Source organism: Mus musculus, chromosome 19, assembly GCF_000001635.26.
Source record: "Mus musculus strain C57BL/6J chromosome 19, GRCm38.p6 C57BL/6J".
Taxonomy (NCBI): domain Eukaryota; kingdom Metazoa; phylum Chordata; class Mammalia; order Rodentia; family Muridae; genus Mus; species Mus musculus.
Window position 1 is genome coordinate 20,554,847 of NC_000085.6, and position 20,499 is coordinate 20,575,345.

The following is a 20,499-nucleotide window of genomic DNA, read 5'->3' on the forward strand; positions in this document are numbered from 1 at the left end:
ACTGAGAGGAGAAAATGGAAGGGAAGCTATAATCATACATATAATATGAGAAAAAAAAGTTGTTTTTAGTAGAAGGAAAAATTTAAAAGTTCAAAGAAGGAATATATACTAAAAATGTTTTCCAAGAAATTGTAGAAATAACCAAATAACAGACCCCACTCCCAAATTGTTGCTGTATTTTGACCTCCTTCATGGTTTGCATTATCTGCACGCAATTGAATCTCAGTTCCAGAATCCAGTGACCGATGCAATGATTTCAATCACAAATAACTAATTCTGTAGATGTGCTATGTTGTGTTATCCATAAGGTCAAATTTTATTTTTTTCACATTTAAAAGAAAAATAAACATAAAATCAGTAGCAACTTTATATTTTAATTAACTTTCAGAAAATAAATTATTAAAGGAACAATAGTCACAAGAAGTACAAATCATCAAACACCTTGGGAAACCATTTGCATTCTGGTCCCTTATTATGGCCATCACCCTCTATAGAAGATACTTAAGGCTGGTAATGGCTCCTGTGTTTATCAGTTTCAGTAATAATGTGAACTTTCCACAGTGTGTGTAACCATTTATCAGAAGTACAGTTGTATTCCTTGATCAGTAAACTCAACTCACCCTTACTTTTAGAAAAGTTCCAAGAGTAATTCTTAATCATTGGCTATTCTTGCATAATTTTTTTGCACTATGATCTGATTGGTTAGTAATTCCAATGAAATATTAACAGAGGTTATCTGTGCAGACTCTTTTAATCTGCAGAAGAAAACTATGTCAAGGATGACTATTCTAAATCAGACATGTCTATTTCTTTCAAAGAACGTAAAACAAAAACAAACAAAACCCAGCCTGTGAACATTAGCAATAGCACAGTACCTGAGACTACACAGAAGCCTGGGAAAGTCACCTGTGAATGCTGATGCTCTACAGCATCACCATGGTAGAGAAACTACAAAAGAAGCTTTTGATTCTGAAGCTGAGCCTGATCCTCCATGATCACAACATTGAAGTCTAATCCTCTACATCAAATATTTTAACTGTGAGATTTGTAGACCCAACAGATTGCTACTCACCTGTTGCCATGACTGAAGACTTGAAAACATTCCAAAACACGTTCCTGATTGCATAGCCCTAAAATTCCTTCCTAGAAGTTCATTCCGTTCAGTGGGTTCTATAATTTCTCTTCTAAATTATACTCTGTCACGTCAAACATCATGACAATTTTCAAAGTTTACTACTTCCAGAAACTTTATTTCTAACAAATACTTACTGAGCTAATGTATGAGGTGTTATAATTGTATGACAAATTTAATACAGCACATATTTATAATGACATCGAAACACATATATTTTTACCACAAAGCATATTTGAAGAAAACTTTATAAAATAATATTAACCTATAGTTCGTGCAGTTCTCACCTGGATATTATATGCTACTGTATGTTAGTTTTCAAAGTGATGATCTTAACCTATAATGTTAATTTGACCCTTTGATAGAAAATTTTTTTCTGGTAATTACTTGAATTGTTTATTTGGTTTTAAAATTAACAATAAAGAATCAAATATATTATATTTTATGAAGTATTTTTGAAATGGTAAATCTGAAAAATATGAGGCTTTAACCTGTAAGCAACAGAATTTTGTCAACAAGTTTTAGAGAAGTAATAGAGAGATTCTTCGACAATTTAAAATTACTCGCCTATAACATGACAACAGTTTGTAGGAGGGCATGCTCTGATCAGCCACCAGCTCAGGAGCCTGAATCCTCACTGAACAGCACTGCAGGGTCTCCTCCTTTTATTCTTGCCCAGTGTGATCAGAAGGCAACTGGAGTGTCAGAGTTTCTAAAGGGTGTGGTCTCCACTTCAGCAAAGGTTTGGACTATTGGACAAGAAAGTACAAGAAGTCTGTGAAATTAGCCATGCTGGGAGCCTAGAGTTTAATAAGTTCAAGATCAAAAGCCAAATTGCCTATTTAAGTATATGTGGTCCATTATCCAATTATTTCATACTCTCAGTCAGTAGCCTGATGCTTGATCCTGCCTGAAAATCCTTGCACAGTGGTAAGGTTGTCCTAAACATTGGGGCTTTAGGGAAATAGACTATTATTCCTAGTCAGGATGATTTTTTTTCCTGGGGGAAATACATCAGGTGTTTTGTCTAATCATTTTCATTTAATTCTTCCTATGTAAAATTCTCTGTCGAATCTAACCTGTACAAATGGGAAGAATTCGTGCCAGAGAGGGAAAAGTGGTCTTCCATATTCCTAGGAGAAGGAGGAGAGACAAATCTACAGTCCCTCGAATCAAAGTGGATTTCTCTGGGAAGACTCTGATTCGAGTGATGCAGTTTTCAAGGCTCTGGATTTGTAAAGAATCGGCATCCCCTTTCCCCTTTATTTTGCTCCTTTATATGTCTTTCCAAAAACATTGTAGGCTAATTATTTTTTTAAAGTCATTCACTATGACAAGCTAAAAGCAAATGGCACTCCTCATTATTCATAAACACATACCCCTTTATAGACTAAGCTAGCAGCCAGTAATACTGGCACCAGCTGAAAGGGGCTTACGAAATACTAAGGAACGTAAGATAATGATCTGAACAGTACAGTACAAGAGTAGGTTTTTTCAAAGCTCACTTTCTCTCCAAACCTAGCCCTCACAATAACACACTCTGTGTGTAGCAGGCTCCGGTAGGAGATCAAAGAACCAACACTTGAACCTGTATCAAAAAAGAAAAAAAAAATCTAGTCATTTAAAGAGCTAAACAACATAGATCAGATTCTTCTTTCAGATTGACTCAGGATATGAAGCTGATGGTAAGCAGATAACTATCTTTCTAGTAAGTGCAGAGAAAAAGAAGAGAAAACCAGCCACGTGCAGCTAAAAGTGAACCCCTGCCAAAACGCTCTGTGTCCATTGAATACCTGTAGACCATTTCAGCTCTCTCACACCAGCATTGCCAGGCTGATGATCAAGCTGTTCAAGCTTTCTGAGAATTATAGATCTTCGTAGAAAATTTACATTACTAAATAAGAAAGGAAAACTTTCTGAAAGTTGTATCCAAACCCTGATACCTTCACCGGTTTAGGCAAACTGGGTATAATGAGAAGCCATTTTTATTGACTTGTGTATTTAAGTTAGCAGCCGAGAATGCTGGTGCCAAGGCTGATCTCAAAGATACTTCTCAGCCTTAACATTTTATAAAGCAAAGCCGTTAGGAAGGATAAATCCAGACATTTGAGGATATATGTGTGTGTGTGTGCGTATATATATAATGTTAACACATCTGAACTGTCATTTCTGATACAATTGTATGGAAAATTAAATGTTTCAACCATTTGAGTGACCAATAAGAATCAGAAATGGCTCAGCTGCCAATAGCAAATACTATCATTCCTTGCACTGTGAGTCAATACTTTGGGTTCAGATAAAGAATATAAACTGAGAGTCTTATCTACTGTTAACCATAAAACTAAGGTCTACAGTTTTATTTTTATTATTACATGTATATATAAATCATTACGGTTTGGTGTTTCCCCTGGTAGTTTGTGATTCTACTGAATATTTCTCTATTGCTACTTTAATGCGAAAAAAAGAAACAAGATGAATTATCTCAAAGGTGCTTTTTAACCTTAAACCTTTATAAAAACAAAGCTTTTAGGAAGGATAAGCCTACACATTTGAATAAACTGCATCTAAGCTGTACTATTTCTCAAAGGGGTGTAAGGAGCTCTGAGTGTTTCTACCAAATGGGTGGCTCATGTAGCATGTTAAATAAAAGCCACAGGCTGGAGAAATGGCTCAGCTTCCACACCCACTTCTTTGTCCTACAGAGTTCAGTTCCCAGCACCTACATAAGGTAAGTCACATATCCCTGTAACTTTTGCTCCAAAGAACCCAACTTCCTTTTGGGAATACTCCACAGGCACCAGTACATACCTACACATACACACTGAGAGACAGATACACATTATATGTAAAAATAAATAAAATATGTTTTAAAAAGCATGACAAATTTGTATATGGTTTCATACATCTGTCCATTAATTCATCTTTCTTTTGTTCCTGACACTATGTGGATTTGCTCTCCATTTAGAATTTGGCTTTTATTTCTTTCAAAGGGAGTTAGCATTACTTCTTGCCCAGTGAGTCAGCATTGTTCCTTGCCCAGTGAGTCAGCAATTTGGTTTCTGGGAGCGAATATAAACTGGGTGTCTTATCTATTGTTAAGTAACCAGGAAACTGAAATCTACAGCTTTATAATTTCTCATGATATTCTCTTAACCTTCCACCTCTTTATAACTGAAAGGCCCTTATGTTTGGGCTTATATAACATGGGATACTCCCTGGGTATACACCTGAAGTCCTGTTTGTGTTTGGTTTCTGTGGCAGTGCCCACAAGAGCATTTTTGTGGTAGGCGTTGCTGTTTACACCAACTTTAATTCAAGCTTAACTAATGCACATCAAAACCCAGTACACACAGAAGAATGACATATGTAGCCGCAGTGTCTCTCATGTGAATCTGGCCTCAGAGTTCTGTGCCTCCAATGTCCTGGTCTTCATGGAAATAATGATTGCTTTTGTGGCAGAAGACTAGAAACTGGAGAATGTTCCATCACAATTAACACGTAAAGGAAGCCAGTAGCAGGAGCTCACTGAAAGGCCTCTACCCAGGCTTCATGCAGAAAGCAAAGCATGACTGTAAAAATCACACACTATACAACATGGAAGAGAGAAGCTGCATAACAAGGCCTCTGGCTTACTTCTCTTGAATGCAGAGTTTTTCCTCAGCTTACTGTTTCATTCCGATGCTTGCAAGTGGGTTCCCTTTCTTAATAAACTGTGTTTATTTCCATTTCCATCCATGCTCTAATTGTTTGTCAGAGGATAACACAGAACCTGGCTTTTTCAACAGGGACCACTTTCCACTGGGTGTCCCAGTGCCTATCACACTTTAGTAGGACTTGAGGACAAATCGTGTCTTGTTCTTGGAAGAAGCATCCTGGCTAAGTGGCTGTGAGTATATTTGATCATAATAGCCCAAGTCTTATAACGACAGATGCCTCCATTCATTAAGAATCATTTGTGGATATTCACGATAAGGAAACATCACAATGCATATGAGAATGGCATAAGAGATGTATTATTTCGAGAACTTGTTATATCACAGATGTATTATTTCAAGAACTTCTATCCCAGTTTATCTAAAATACGAGTAAGTGAGACTCAAAGTAAATCTTCACATTTATGTATATAGAAACACAGTCTTGGATGGTATTCAGGATATCCAAGTGCCAGAAGGTAAGACTGTTAAACATGACTCATTTCTTGGGTCTCTAATCTCTTGGATTCTTATGCAATCTTTCCCCTCCACTATTGAAAATGGTTCCAATCTGCAAAATGTCCTTGCATCACATATAAAAGACTTGTGCCAGTATGTTTCTACCATTCACTCAGCTATATTACTAGATGAATTTCCTCAGGATGAATTATTCTTTAAGAAACTATACTCAATCAGAGAATGGGAATGTAATTTCAAAAATCTTTTAATACAAAAATCTGGGACTTGATATCACACTCTGGATTAAGTCAATAACTGTATTTTGGGGGGCTTCATCCAGGGGCAGTATAGTCTGGAGAAAAGAAAATAAAGATGACTAAGAAGTGATGGCTAGCCTTGATTAGTTCCAAGATATGATAAGAAACAGGTATATTGTCACATTATAAATCAACATGCTTGAGATGACAAACAAGATTTCCAGGCCTATATAAAAGAATAGCATAGCTGACAATGGGAAAAGACAGAATTTCAATGGTATAATCTGAACTTCTGAGTCAAGCTACAAATAATATAAATGCTTGATTCCATAATTTCTCTACATTTTATGGTGTTTTCTTAAGATGTTTTGCAGGGAGGTTTGTGTTTGCTGCTAAAGATATTCTGATAGAGCATAAAAATAAAATGTAAAAGATAAGGGATAAAAATTCAAAAAGGGTGTGCTTAAAGGCCTTGGAGGAGTCTCCAGGAGTGACAATGGAACTAAAGGGCAGTGGGGTCCATAGTAATGAAGGCTTAGTGCTGTTGGAACAAAATAAAGGGGGGGGTTGGGGGCCCTGGGAAAAAGTGGGGAGGAAAAATAGCCACATCCAGCCAGAGTTCCTGTACTCTGGTAGGCGGATGCCGGGAGACTGCCAGGTGCTTTTCCACTTGGCCCCAGGTGAGCATACCTGACCCACAGGGCAGGGGGTAGAGAAAGGGGCAGCCCCCAACCGGGGACCCCCTCCTCCCCCCAGAGATAACTTACTAAAGCCCCAGGGTTGCAGGAGCGAGGGGATAGGAAAAGAAATTTCCAACACTGACCAGAGTGCAAAGCAGAACTTGAAGGAGCAGAGACTCTCTATGGTTTAAGAGCTTTATTATAGAAATGCAGGGGAAAGAGAGAAGGTAGAAAGGGGGAGGGGGGAGAGGACAGAGGCTAGAGAAAGAGAGAGGAGAGGAGAAGACAAAGAGAAAGGGAAGAGGAGAGAGAAGTGAGAGGTAAGAGGACAAAGGAGTGAGAGTAAGAAAGCTTGGTGGAGGCTGAGCACCCCTTTTTATGGTCTTCACTGTTGCTAGGTAACTGGAGAGGAGTTTAGCCTGAAGGTCAGAAGCTTGGGCCATTGCTTCTGTGACTACTGACCATGCTTCTCTTGTGGGGGCTATGGTGGGTGGTACCTTAGGCAGGGGCTAGAGTTCCAGGAGAATGAGGGAAAGCCTACCATGTCATGTAGGTGAATTATGACCATTGGGGTTCAGACATCAGCTCTACTGGATACCATCCTGCAATTCCCCACATAGTTAGTGCCTCATTAGATGTGTGAGTAAATGCACCCTTTTAGTTTCTGGTATGGTGATGGATAGCCAGTGTGAAATAGCAGTGCCCATGTATAGGCATCAGGTCAAAGTTTGATGTTCCTTTATCTAGTGTGAAACACTGTCTGCTGAGGCTAGCCAAGCTTAGCAACACAGTAAAGATAGGGGCATTCTCTATACTTAGCTGCTGTGCCCACCACTCTTGTGAATGAGATGAAATCTAATTCTTCCTCTTTGAGGACGATCTCTACCAATAACACTGAGAATGACAGCAATTCAATCTGCGGTTCACAGAGGTACAAGTGGCAGCAGCTTCGTAGACATGATGTGCCTCTGAGCCAGAGACTGCAACTAGAAAAGAACAACATTTCAAGTTAAATGTTCAGGCAGACTTTTCTCCTGGAATGACATGTGAACAGGGGAAGGCTGAAGATGGATAAGGTAGTCTAATATGCAAAAGATGCTGAGGTCAATATTTAGCATGCATGTGCACACACACACACACACACACACACACACGTGCGCGCGCACACACACAAATATAAAAATTATGCAAACTGAACTCACAAATATAAGGTTCCTAAACAGTGAGGTGTTGAGTATGTAGACAAAGGTTAAGAAATAAAGAAATGAGAATAAAAGGAGACAAAAGCAATAGCTGGAACAATGACTTCTTTCATAAGCTGATGACCAAGCAAGTTTATTAAGAAGTACTGCATCATATATACTATTATCAAGGTAGAAAATGGCCCAAGTCATTAGAGATTTAAATTAGACAATGTAGGCAAAGAGAATACAGGATACCTCAGACACAGCTGCCTGAGCTGCTTAAATCCAGGGGATACTAGAAGCCATAACCTTGACTGCTATGAATCCCTGGCTCCAGCCTCAGACTGACCTTGCTAAGTCTATTCCTGGACAAGGACACAGAACTAAAGTTCTGTTTGTCCTTGTATCAAGGCCTCTGAGAAAGGCTAGGGTCAGTCTGGCTTCTGACTTTATATCTATACATTCAGACAGGGACTAAGTTAAGTCAAATAAGGAGACAAGGTAATGCTTGCATTGATTCTCTGACTAAGAATGATGGACCAAAGGAGTTTTCTTATAGAAATGCTGTCTGGATGACAATCAATTTCAGCTAAATCAATCTTAACTGTGAGTGATAAGCCTGGCAGGTTTTTAAAAGAGAACCTAGATGATGGTTATACTGGTGTTGGGTGAAGCAATCAGTCAAATTATATACTTCACCTTCCCCATAAGATAAAACTTACACAGTTAGTTGAATTCACAAATATAAGGAAATTCCCTTTTTTGGAAGACACCTAAAGATGGACATAAATTCAAGCTACTGTTTGTGAAGAAAGAATATAAACCGGAAGATGGTTAGTGTGCAAACTATCTAAAGAAATAAGTAGTGAGCAAGATCCTGAACATACAGTGCACAGGTGAGAAAATATAAATAACCAATCAACAAGAAGAAAAATTATCAACCTCATGAGTAATCGAGCCATTTCAAATTAAGGTCATACCTGTTGTGACTAAATGAATGAGTTTGGGGAAGGATGAGAAGGAAGATACTGAACACAAAACAAGCTGTGATCCAGTGACACTCAGAGTAGAAACATCAACCAACATGGGCCTTCCAAGTAAACTTAGATGCTAGTGATGAAACTGCACAACATACCACTTAATAAATAATAATTACTATTATAATAAATACCATTATTACAAGGAATGAAGTGAAAAATCCTAGAATGGCAGAACTTTGAAGGTACAGAGAGGATTCCCTCTTTATCTGGGAAGAGGGAAATGATGTATTTGGGTTTTTAAGTCAGTGTCCAGCTGAACTCCAAGTTAAGTGTGCTGAGAGCCATGCATGATCTCGCTGCTGCTGTCAGGGAAGATGGTCGTGATGGGTTCTGATGGACAGGCTCTCTGTCTTGTGGGATTACAGTTGCCTACCTAGCAGAAGTATACCACCTTTGCCAGCCTTACAGAGATATAAAGATGATATAAAGATTTCATGTCTAAATGTAGACATGAAAAACTGACACATTAAAGATGTGTGTTTGGGAAAAAAGTCATCAAAATTCTTCATGGCTTTCTACTTTTAAAACTGCATTGTAGGAATTATGTAGAGAGCCTTCCCTTTCACCCAGAATTAGAGGAAGGAAGGTAATATTTTGTAGTCACCGAGCCTTTTATGTGTTTATTTATTTGGAATATGAGAAATTCCATCTAAATTAGGAGAAAGGCATGTTACCACAGAAATACTAACATAAGGCAACAGCAACAATAACAACAAAGACTACCTAGAAATTTGAGCATCTAACAAGATAATAATGCTACCAAAATCATGTGTCTGGAGTCTCTACTTCACAAGGCAAATTTTTGGGGAACTGACCTTAAACATTAACCAAAAGAGTATCAGGGCTCTCTTCCCTCATAGGCTTTTCCCTAATTTTCCCTAAGTTGAAAGATGGAAGTCTGTGATTCGGGTGCTTTGCATGAAATGCCAAATAATTAATAAAAATATTATGCTGTGGAAAATGTAAATGTAAATTAAAAAAAAAAGAAATCTTGTGCTAGACATTCTACTGGAGATTCTGGGTCTCTTCGGTGTGAGCTATTTCTTTGCCATCTTAAGACTGAACCGTGACCCCAGGGTCTGGAAGCAATGGACTATTAGCAACCCATATGTCTTACTTAGGGTTTCTATTGTTGAGATTCAACCTCTAAAAGGAATTTGAGGAGGAAAGGGTTTATTTGAGCTTATTTTCACACACTACACAGTCCATCACTGAGGGGAATCAAGACAGGAACTCAAACAGGAAAGGAACCTAGAAGCAGAGACTGATGTGGGGGTTATTAAGGATCATTCGATTTTTCCTGTGGCTTGCTCAGTTTGCTTTCTTATACCATCCAGGACCATCTGTGAAAAAATGGCGCCACCCACATTTTATTGAGCCCTCCCACATCAATCAACGATCAACATAATGCTCTACAGACTTGCCTACAAGCCAATCCTGTAGATGCGTTTTCTCAATTAGAATTCCTTCTTCCCATATGTCCCTAGTGTGTGTCAAGTTCAAATAGAGTCAGTGCAAGATACTTGATGCTGGGTTCTTTCTTTCAGTATTACTATTAAACATTTAGTAAATGTAAAATGTATACCAAGAAACATATTCTTCTCTTTGGATCTCATTTGGCCAGGGGTTGGGTAAGACAGATCATTAGGGATCAGGGTATTATTAGAAAATACCCATAGATGATAGGAAATTCAAATGACTTAGAGAGATCTCAAATGCAGGTAAGCATTAAAAAGACAGACAGCAATACTCTGAGAGATGACCCTGACGTCATCACATTGTATCCATTCCTTCTGTTCATGAGGAAAATAGAAGTGGTTCCTAGTTAGATTTGTGTGTGTGTGTGTGTGTGTGTGTGTGTGTGTGTGTGTGTGTGTTAGAGCAGAATCATGGTCATAATAACCATAACTCCCTCTTGGCATCTTTACAGCTGTATTTCTGTCATTCAGCACAATTCTTTAGAAGTCTGATCTGAACAAGTAGCAATATCCTAACAGTTGAGAACAATGATAGATGACCAGCAATAGAATCTTAGCTGCTGGATATTTCATTTGTGTGGATGCAGAATGTAGCACAGATTTACTAAGGAAAAGAATTTCCTACGCCAGAAGCTAAAAGACATCAGAAGGTACCAAAATTTTCTGACCTTACTTCAATATTAAGCAACAATAATTTTATTTACTCTGGTCTTTTAATTTTGTGTGGGCCTTTTGGAAGGAGACCTCAAAGACCCTCTTTCTATGTGCTGACCAAATGTTAAATAAATAAGTAATATAGATAAATGAATTTTAAATGTTCTTTTGGCTTTATTAAAGAAACCCCCAAAATCAAATATGTAAAAGAGTGATTCTATGAGATTCAGTTTTGTTTTGTTTTTTAAACAGACTCAAATGGTCATTAAAAGAAGATAGTTTGAGGAAATCCATTTCAATTGCTCTGCATTGGAGAAATCATTATTCTACGTGCACAGTTTTGAAGACCCAATATGACTATTTTAGGCATCAACTCTTCCTTAGAAATTGTTAGTTTGGAGGGATCAAATTACAGAGATTACTTCATATTTGGGAAAAGAAAACACAACAACCAAAAATGCTATTGCTAAATGCACTTGCCAGAGTCCCTTGAAGACTTTGAAAGGTGGAAACCAATTTCTTTTGAGAGGTTGCATTTTTACCAGATCATTTTATTTGACTGTATGTGCTTTTAAAATATATGACCCCTGCATCTGAGGAACAGGTCTTCACGGCAACATGAAGAAGAAACATGTGTGGATACACTGCTGCATTTGGGGGCTTTTATTTCCTAGTAAAACCCACTGTTCTTGGTTGAGAGGCAGCCTTTGAAATCTGGGCCCAGGAAGAAACACAGTGTGATCTCCCGAGAGGAACTGTTCTCTATGTTCACACACCATTTGTTTCAAAAACGCTTAAAGTCCATGTGCTGAATTTCTGTTTCTGTGCTGTGAGCTATTGTTACCTCACTAAAGGGACAAATGAATTTTGACAGTGAGGATACTGTGCAAACCTTTTTCATAAGTAATCAGCCATTTTGGATTCACACCCACTTTGGGTTTGATCTTTGATAAAAAGAAAACTTGAAGGAAACTGTCGCTTCAGAAATGTTCAGAAACAACAAGAAAAATACACAAAAGCTGGCCCATGTGGACCTTCCTTGATGTGCTGTCCAGCACATGCCAGCGGCTGTTTGTGCTGTCACAGCATCTAAGAACCGCAGATGAAATAGGAGGTCACTGTAGAAAAACATCACAAATAGTGTCAAACTCAGATCTCCACGGGGCATCTGTTGTTGGCTCAGCTTGAAAGTATCAAAACATATTACTCACTTGTAAAATAGAGCATGTTCCTTAGCCCTTAACTATCCCTGATGGGGTAGAGTCTGCTACCCTGTTAAAGAGCCAGCCATTGTTTGTATGAGATCTGACGTCTCAGGCATTGTCACACGTGGGTTTCTTTGTGTCTCCCATTGTATTTTAGAAATGGTTTATTGCAATGAACTCTGCACATTCTAAATGGTAAATTTTTAGGAATAAAACTTAAACATGTTTGGTGCAATCTGTTCACACACATTTTCTATATTCACAAAGTGGTCCACCACTACCCTTACCTAGCTGGAAAACGTTTTTATACCTCAAAGTAAGTCTCATCTCTATGTAGTTTCTCTTCATGTCCTCTTCCCCTTTCTTGATTCTTCTCCTTGAATGTGACTGTTCTGACAGGTACCATTGCTGCCCATGACCTCATCTGAAACTGTCTCTCTGCTGCCTTATCCAACACCATTAAGTATTCTAGAGCTAAGAACACCGTCTCCCTTCATAGGCGCTAAACTGCCAGTGTCTGTCTGCAGCCTTCCTGCTTTTTTATTGACCTGAAAGCCTTATCAGGTATCATTGCTGTGCTCTATCTCTGCAGATAGGCATGGTATACAATGACCTTGAGCTTCAGCTACAGCTATGACTCTGCACTCTTGAGTGTGCTCATATCCCTAAGCCTCTGTGAGGTGATGTGTCTGCCTCTTCCCCTTTTCTTTCTTTTTTTTTTTTTTTTTTTTTTTTTTTTTTTCCATTTTTTAATTAGGTATTTAGCTCATTTACATTTCCAATGCTATACCAAAAGTCCCCCTTACCCACCCACCCCCACTCCCCTACCCACCCACTCCCCCCCTTTGGCCCTGGCGTTCCCCTGTACCGGGGCACACAAAGTCTGCGTGTCCAATGGGCCTCTCTTTCCAGTGATGGCCGACTAGGCCATCTTTTGATACATATGCAGCTAGAGTCAAGAGCTCAGGGGTACTGGTTAGTTCATAATGTTGTTCCACCTATAGGGTTGAAGATCCCTTTAGCTCCTTGGGTACTTTCTCTAGCTCCTCCATTGGGAGCCCTGTGATCCATCCATTAGCTGACTGTGAGCATCCACTTCTGTGTTTGCTAGGCCCCGGCATAGTCTCACAAGAGACAGCTACATCTGGGTCCTTTCGATAAGATCTTGCTAGTATATGCAATGGTGTCAGCGTTTGGATGCTGATTATGGGGTGGATCCCTGGATATGGCAGTCTCTACATGGTCCATCCTTTCATCTCAGCTCCAAACTTTGTTTCTGTAACTCCTTCCATGGGTGTTTTGTTCCCACTTCTAAGGAGGGGCATAGTGTCCACACTTCAGTCTTCATTTTTCTTGAGTTTCATGTGTTTAGGAAATTGTATCTTATATCGTGGGTATCCTAGGTTTTGGGCTAGTATCCACTTATCAGTGAGTACATATTGTGTGAGTTCCTTTGTGATTGTGTTACCTCACTCAGGATGATGCTCTCCAGGTCCATCCATTTGGCTAGGAATTTCATAAATTCATTCTTTTTAATAGCTGAGTAGTACTCCATTGTGTAGATGTACCACATTTTCTGTATCCATTCCTCTGTTGAGGGGCATCTGGGTTCTTTCCAGTTTCTGGCTATTATAAATAAGGCTGCTATGAACATAGTGGAGCATGTGTCCTTCTTACCAGTTGGGGCTTCTTCTGGATATATGCCCAGGAGAGGTATTGCTGGATCCTCCGGTAGTACTATGTCCAATTTTCTGAGGAACCGCCAGACTGATTTCCAGAGTGGTTGTACAAGCCTGCACTCCCACCAACAATGGAGGAGTGTTCCTCTTTCTCCACATCCTCGCCAGCATCTGCTGTCACCTGAATTTTTGATCTTAGCCATTCTCACTGGTGTGAGGTGGAATCTCAGGGTTGTTTTGATTTGCATTTCCCTGATGATTAAGGATGTTGAACATTTTTTCAGGTGCTTCTCTGCCATTCGGTATTCCTCAGGTGAGAATTCTTTGTTCAGTTCTGAGCCCCATTTTTTAAGGGGGTTATTTGATTTTCTGAGGTCCACCTTCTTGAGTTCTTTATATATGTTGGATATTAGTCCCCTATCTGATTTAGGATAGGTAAAGATCCTTTCCCAGTCTGTTGGTGGTCTTTTTGTCTTATAGACAGTGTCTTTTGCCTTGCAGAAACTTTGGAGTTTCATTAGGTCCCATTTGTCAATTCTCGATCTTACAGCACAAGCCATTGCTGTTCTGTTCAGGAATTTTTCCCCTGTGCCCATATCTTCAAGGCTTTTCCCCACTTTCTCCTCTATAAGTTTCAGTGTCTCTGGTTTTATGTGAAGTTCCTTGATCCACTTAGATTTGACCTTAGTACAAGGAGATAAGTATGGATCGATTCGCATTCTTCTACATGATAACAACCAGTTGTGCCAGCACCAATTGTTGAAAATGCTGTCTTTCTTCCACTGGATGGTTTTGGCTCCCTTGTCGAAGATCAAGTGACCATAGGTGTGTGGGTTCATTTCTGGGTCTTCAATTCTATTCCATTGGTCCACTTGTCTGTCTCTATACCAGTACCATGCAGTTTTTATCACAATTGCTCTGTAGTAAAGCTTTAGGTCAGGCATGGTGATTCCACCAGAGGTTCTTTTATCCTTGAGAAGAGTTTTTGCTATCCTCGGTTTTTTGTTATTCCAGATGAATTTGCAAATTGCTCCTTCTAATTCGTTGAAGAATTGAGTTGGAATTTTAATGGGGATTGCATTGAATCTGTAGATTGCTTTTGGCAAGATAGCCATTTTTACAATGTTGGTCCTGCCAATCCATGAGCATGGGAGATCTTTCCATCTTCTGAGATCTTCTTTAATTTCTTTCTTCAGGGACTTGAAGTTTTTATCATACAGATCTTTCACTTCCTTCGTTAGAGTCACGCCGAGATATTTTATATTATTTGTGGCTATTGAGAAGGGTGTTGTTTCCCTAATTTCTTTCTCAGCCTGTTTATTCTTTGTGTAGAGAAAGGCCATTGACTTGTTTGAGTTAATTTTATATCCAGCTACTTCACCGAAGCTGTTTATCAGGTTTAGGAGTTCTCTGTTGGAATTTTTAGGGTCACTTATATATACTATCATATCATCTGCAAAAAGTGATATTTTGACTTCCTCTTTTCCAATTTGTATCCCCTTGATCTCCTTTTGTTGTCGAATTGCTCTGGCTAATACTTCAAGTACTATGTTGAAAAGGTAGGGAGAAAGTGGGCAGCCTTGTCTAGTCCCTGATTTTAGTGGGATTGCTTCCAGCTTCTCTCCATTTACTTTGATGTTGGCTACTGGTTTGCTGTAGATTGCTTTTATCATGTTTAGGTATTGGCCTTGAATTCCTGATCTTTCCAGAACTTTTATCATGAATGGGTGTTGGATCTTGTCAAATGCTTTTTCTGCATCTAACGAGATGATCATGTGGTTTTTGTCTTTGAGTTTGTTTATATAATGGATTACATTGATGGATTTTCGTATATTAAACCATCCCTGCATCCCTGGAATAAAACCTACTTGGTCAGGATGGATGATTGCTTTAATGTGTTCTTGGATTCGGTTAGCGAGAATTTTATTAAGGATTTTTGCATCGATGTTCATAAGAGAAATTGGTCTGAAGTTCTCTATCTTTGTTGGATCTTTCTGTGGTTTAGGTATCAGAGTAATAGTGGCTTCATAAAATGAGTTGGGTAGAATACCTTCTACTTCTATCTTGTGAAAAAGTTTGTGCAGAACTGGAGTTAGATCTTCTTTGAAGGTCTGATAGAACTCTGCACTAAACCCATCTGGTCCTGGGCTTTTTTTGGCTGGGAGACTATTAATAACTGCTTCTATTTCTTTAGGGGATATGGGACTGTTTAGAAGGTCAACTTGATCCTGATTCAACTTTGGTACCTGGTATCTGTCCAGAAATTTGTCCATTTCGTCCAGGTTTTCCAGTTTTGTTGAGTATAGCCTTTTGTAGAAGGATCTGATGGTGTTTTGGATTTCTTCAGGATCTGTTGTTATGTCTCCCTTTTCATTTCTGATTTTGTTAATTAGGATTTTGTCCCTGTGCCCTTTAGTGAGTCTAGCTAAGGGTTTATCTATCTTGTTGATTTTCTCAAAGAACCAACTCCTCGTTTGGTTAATTCTTTGAATAGTTCTTCTTGTTTCCACTTGGTTGATTTCACCCCTGAGTTTGATTATTTCCTGCCGTCTACTCCTCTTGGGTGAATTTGCTTCCTTTTTTTCTAGAGCTTTTAGATGTGTTGTCAAGCTGCTAGTATGTGCTCTCTCCCGTTTTTTCTTGAAGGCACTCATAGCTATGAGTTTCCCTCTTAGAAATGCTTTCATTGTGTCCCAAAGGTTTGGGTACGTTGTGGCTTCATTTTCATTAAACTCTAAAAAGTCTTTAATTTCTTTCTTTATTCCTTCCTTGACCAAGGTATCATTGAGAAGAGTGTTGTTCAGTTTCCATGTGAATGTTGGCTTTCTGTTATTTATTTTGTTATTGAAGATCAGCCTTAGTGCATGGTGATCTGATAGGATACATGGGACAATTTCAATATTTTTGAATCTGTTGAGGCCTGATTTGTGACCTATTATGTGGTCAATTTTGGAGAAGGTACCATGAGGTGCTGAGAAGAAGGTATATCCTTTTGTTTTAGGGTAAAATGTTCTGTAGATATCTGTCAGATCCATTTGTTTCATCACTTCTGTTAGTTTCAGTGTGTCCCTGTTTAGTTTCTGTTTCCATGATCTGTCCATTGGTGAAAGTGGTGTGTTGAAGTCTCCCACTATTATTGTGTGAGGCGCAATGTGTGCTTTGAGCTTTACTAAAGTTTCTTTAGTGAATGTGGCTGCTCTTGTATTTGGAGCATAGATATTCAGAATTGAGAGTTCCTCTTGGAGGATTTTACCTTTGATGAGAATGAAGTGTCCCTCCTTGTCTTTTTTGATGACTTTGGGTTGGAAGTCAATCTTATCAGATATTAGGATGGCTACTCCTGCTTGTTTCTTCATACCATTTGCTTGGAAAATTGTTTTCCAGCCTTTCATTCTGAGGTAGTGTCTATCTTTTTCTCTGAGATGAGTTTCCTGTAAGCAGCAAAATGTTGGGTCTTGTTTGTGTAGCCAGTTTGTTAGTCTATGTCTTTTTATTGGCGAGTTGAGACCATTGATGTTAAGAGATATTAAGGAAAAGTAATTGTTGCTTCCTGTTTTTTTAGTTGTTAAAGGTGGCATTCTGTTCTTGTGGCTGTCTTCTTTTAGGTTTGTTGAGGGATTACCTTCTTGTTTTTTCTAGGGCGTTGTTCCCGTTCTTGTATTGGTTTTTTTCTGTTATTATCCTTTGAAGGGCTGGATTCGTGGAGAGATAATGCGTGAATTTGGTTTTGTCGTGGAATACTTTGGTTTCTCCCTCTATGATAATTGAGAGTTTGGCTGGGTATAGTAGCCTGGGCTGCAGTTTGTGTTCTCTTAGTGTCTGTATAACATCTGTCCAGGCTCTTCTGGCTTTCATAGTCTCTGGTGAAAAATCTGGTGTAATTCTGATAGGCTTGCCTTTATATGTTACTTGACCTTTTTCCCTTACTGCTTTTAGTATTCTATCTTTATTTAGTGCATTTGATGTTCTGATTATTATGTGTCGGGAGGAATTTCTTTTCTGGTCCAGTCTATTTGGAGTTCTGTAGGCTTCTTGTATGTTCATATGTATCTCATTCTTTAGATTTGGGAAGTTTTCTTCAATAATTTTGTTGAAGATGTTTGCTGGACCTTTGAGTTGAAAATCTTCATTCTCATCCACTCCTATTATCCGTACGTTTGGTCTTCTTATTGTGTCCTGGATTTCCTGGATATTTTGAGTTAGGATCTTTTTGCATTTTCCATTTTCTTTGATTGTTGTGCCGATGTTCTCTATGGAATCTTCTGCACCTGAGATTCTCTCTTCCATCTCTTGTATTCTGTTGCTGATGCTCAAATCTATGGTTCCAGATTTCTTTCCTAGGGTTTCTATCTCTAGTGTTGCCTCTCTTTGAGTTTTCTTTATTGTGTCTACTTCCCTTTTTAGGTCTAGTATGGTTTTGTTCATTTCCATCACCTGTTTGTATGTTTTTTCCTCTTTTTCTGTAAGGACTTCTACCTGTTTGATTGTGTTTTCCTGTTTTTCTTTAAGGACTTGTAACTCTTTAGCAGTGTTCTCCTGTATTTCTTTAAGTGATTTATTAAAGTCCTTCTTGATGTCCTCTACCATCATCATGAGATATGCTTTTAAATCTAGGTCTAGGTTCTCAGGTGTGTTGGGGTTCCCTGGACTGGGCGAAGTGGGTGTGCTGGGTTCTGGTGATGGTGAGTGGTCTTGGTTCCTGTTAGTAAGATTCCTCCGTTTACCTTTCGCCATCTGGTAATCTCTGGAGTTAGTAGTTATAGTTGACTCTGTTTAGAGATTGTTCTTCTGGTGATTCTGTTACCGTCTATCAGCAGACCTGGGAGACAGATTCTCTCCTCTGAGTTTCAGTGCTCAGAGCACTCTCTGCTGGCAAGCTCTCTTACAGGGAAGGTGCGCAGATATCTTGTATTTGGACCTCCTCCTGGCCGAAGAAGAAGGCCCAAAACAGGACCTTTCTCAGACACTGTGTTGCTTTGGCAGTTCCCAGGTGGTACAGACTCTCACCTAAGCAGACTAAATTCCTAAGTTCCTTGGAGTCCCGGGACCAAGATGGCGACCGCTGCTGCTGTGGCTTAGGCAGCCTCCCCTGCCGGGTGGGCACCTGTCCTCCGGTCCGGAAGGTGGCCGGCTGTCCCCGGCCCACACAGGGTGCTGCCTCAGCGCCTCTGTGCTTCCGCCTGTTCCAGAAGCTGTCAGGTTCTCTGGCGCACCCTCTCACCTGTTCAGACTAATTTCCTAAGTTCGGCGGGTCCCGGGACCAAGATGGCGACCGCTGCTGCTGTGGCTTAGGCCGCCTCCCCAGCCGGGCGGGCACCTGTCCTCCGGTCCAGACGGTGGCTGGCTGTCCCCGGCCCACAAAGGGTGCTGCCTCAGCGCCTCTGTGCTTCCGCCTGTTCCAGAGGCTGTCAGGTTCTCTGGCGCACCCTCTCACCTGTTCAGACTAATTTCCTAAGTTCGGCGGGTCCCGGACCAAGATGGCGACCCCTCTTCCCCTTTTCATTCGCCTGTATCATGTGGGTAACAAAGATAAATGAAGTACTCCTTGAATTGCTCTGTGCCATGTGAAAAAGTGAAAGTTAATTAAAGACTTTTCTCTAGTTAATTTTACTGTTGCTACCAGTGTGACTGAAGACAATGTGTAAGGGGAGGAGCCTGGGTCAGAGGCAAAGGTCAAGAGTGAATGTCACCTGAATTTTTGATCTTAGCCATTCTCACTGGTGTGAGGTGGAATCTCAGGGTTGTTTTGATTTGCATTTCCCTGATGATTAAGGATGTTGAACATTTTTTCAGGTGCTTCTCTGCCATTCGGTATTCCTCAGGTGAGAATTCTTTGTTCAGTTCTGAGCCCCATTTTTTAAGGGGGTTATTTGATTTTCTGAGGTCCACCTTCTTGAGTTCTTTATATATGTTGGATATTAGTCCCCTATCTGATTTAGGATAGGTAAAGATCCTTTCCCAGTCTGTTGGTGGTCTTTTTGTCTTATAGACAGTGTCTTTTGCCTTGCAGAAACTTTGGAGTTTCATTAGGTCCCATTTGTCAATTCTCGATCTTACAGTACAAGCCATTGCTGTTCTGTTCAGGAATTTTTCCCCTGTGCCCATATCTTCAAGGCTTTTCCCCACTTTCTCCTCTATAAGTTTCAGTGTCTCTGGTTTTATGTGAAGTTCCTTGATCCACTTAGATTTGACCTTAGTACAAGGAGATAAGTATGGATCGATTCGCATTCTTCTACATGATAACAACCAGTTGTGCCAGCACCAATTGTTGAAAATGCTGTCTTTCTTCCACTGGATGGTTTTGGCTCCCTTGTCGAAGATCAAGTGACCATAGGTGTGTGGGTTCATTTCTGGGTCTTCAATTCTATTCCATTGGTCCACTTGTCTGTCTCTATACCAGTACCATGCAGTTTTTATCACAATTGCTCTGTAGTAAAGCTTTAGGTCAGGCATGGTGATTCCACCAGAGGTTCTTTTATCCTTGAGAAGAGTTTTTGCTATCCTCGGTTTTTTGTTATTCCAGATGAATTTGCAAATTGCTCCTTCTAATTCGTTGAAGAATTGAGTTGGAATTTTAATGGGGATTGCATTGAATCTGTAGATTGCTTTTGGCAAGATAGCCATTTTTACAATGTTGGTCCTGCCAATCCATGAGCATGGGAGATCTTTCCATCTTCTGAGATCTTCTTTAATTTCTTTCTTCAGGGACTTGAAGTTTTTATCATACAGATCTTTCACTTCCTTCGTTAGAGTCACGCCGAGATATTTTATATTATTTGTGGCTATTGAGAAGGGTGTTGTTTCCCTAATTTCTTTCTCAGCCTGTTTATTCTTTGTGTAGAGAAAGGCCATTGACTTGACAGCAGATGCTGGCGAGGATGTGGAGAAAGAGGAACACTCCTCCATTGTTGGTGGGATTGCAGGCTTGTACAACCACTCTGGAAATCAGTCTGGCGGTTCCTCAGAAAATTGGACATAGTACTACCGGAGGATCCAGCAATACCTCTCCTAGGCATATATCCAGAAGAAGCCCCAACTG

General features: G+C 39.7%; 1 protein-coding gene and 1 long non-coding RNA gene across 5 annotated transcripts in view; both read left to right on the forward strand.

The window, feature by feature from the left end:
• Window positions 1-1,564, forward strand: part of E030003E18Rik (RIKEN cDNA E030003E18 gene) — a 63,696-nt gene extending 62,132 nt beyond the window's left edge. Inside the window, exon 4 of the long non-coding RNA NR_015502.1 lies at window positions 819-1,564. This is a non-coding gene — a long non-coding RNA (RIKEN cDNA E030003E18 gene). The remainder of the gene's footprint in view (window positions 1-818) is intronic.
• Window positions 1-20,499, forward strand: part of Aldh1a1 (aldehyde dehydrogenase family 1, subfamily A1) — a 150,881-nt gene that overhangs the window by 62,264 nt on the left and 68,118 nt on the right. For 2 of the 4 annotated variants that reach the window (NM_001361503.1, NM_001361505.1), the window contains exon 4: window positions 4,918-5,018. The exons of the other annotated variants lie outside the window; for them this stretch is intronic. The gene's annotated coding sequence lies outside the window, so the exon portion shown is untranslated. The remainder of the gene's footprint in view (window positions 1-4,917; window positions 5,019-20,499) is intronic. 4 annotated transcript variants of the gene reach the window in all.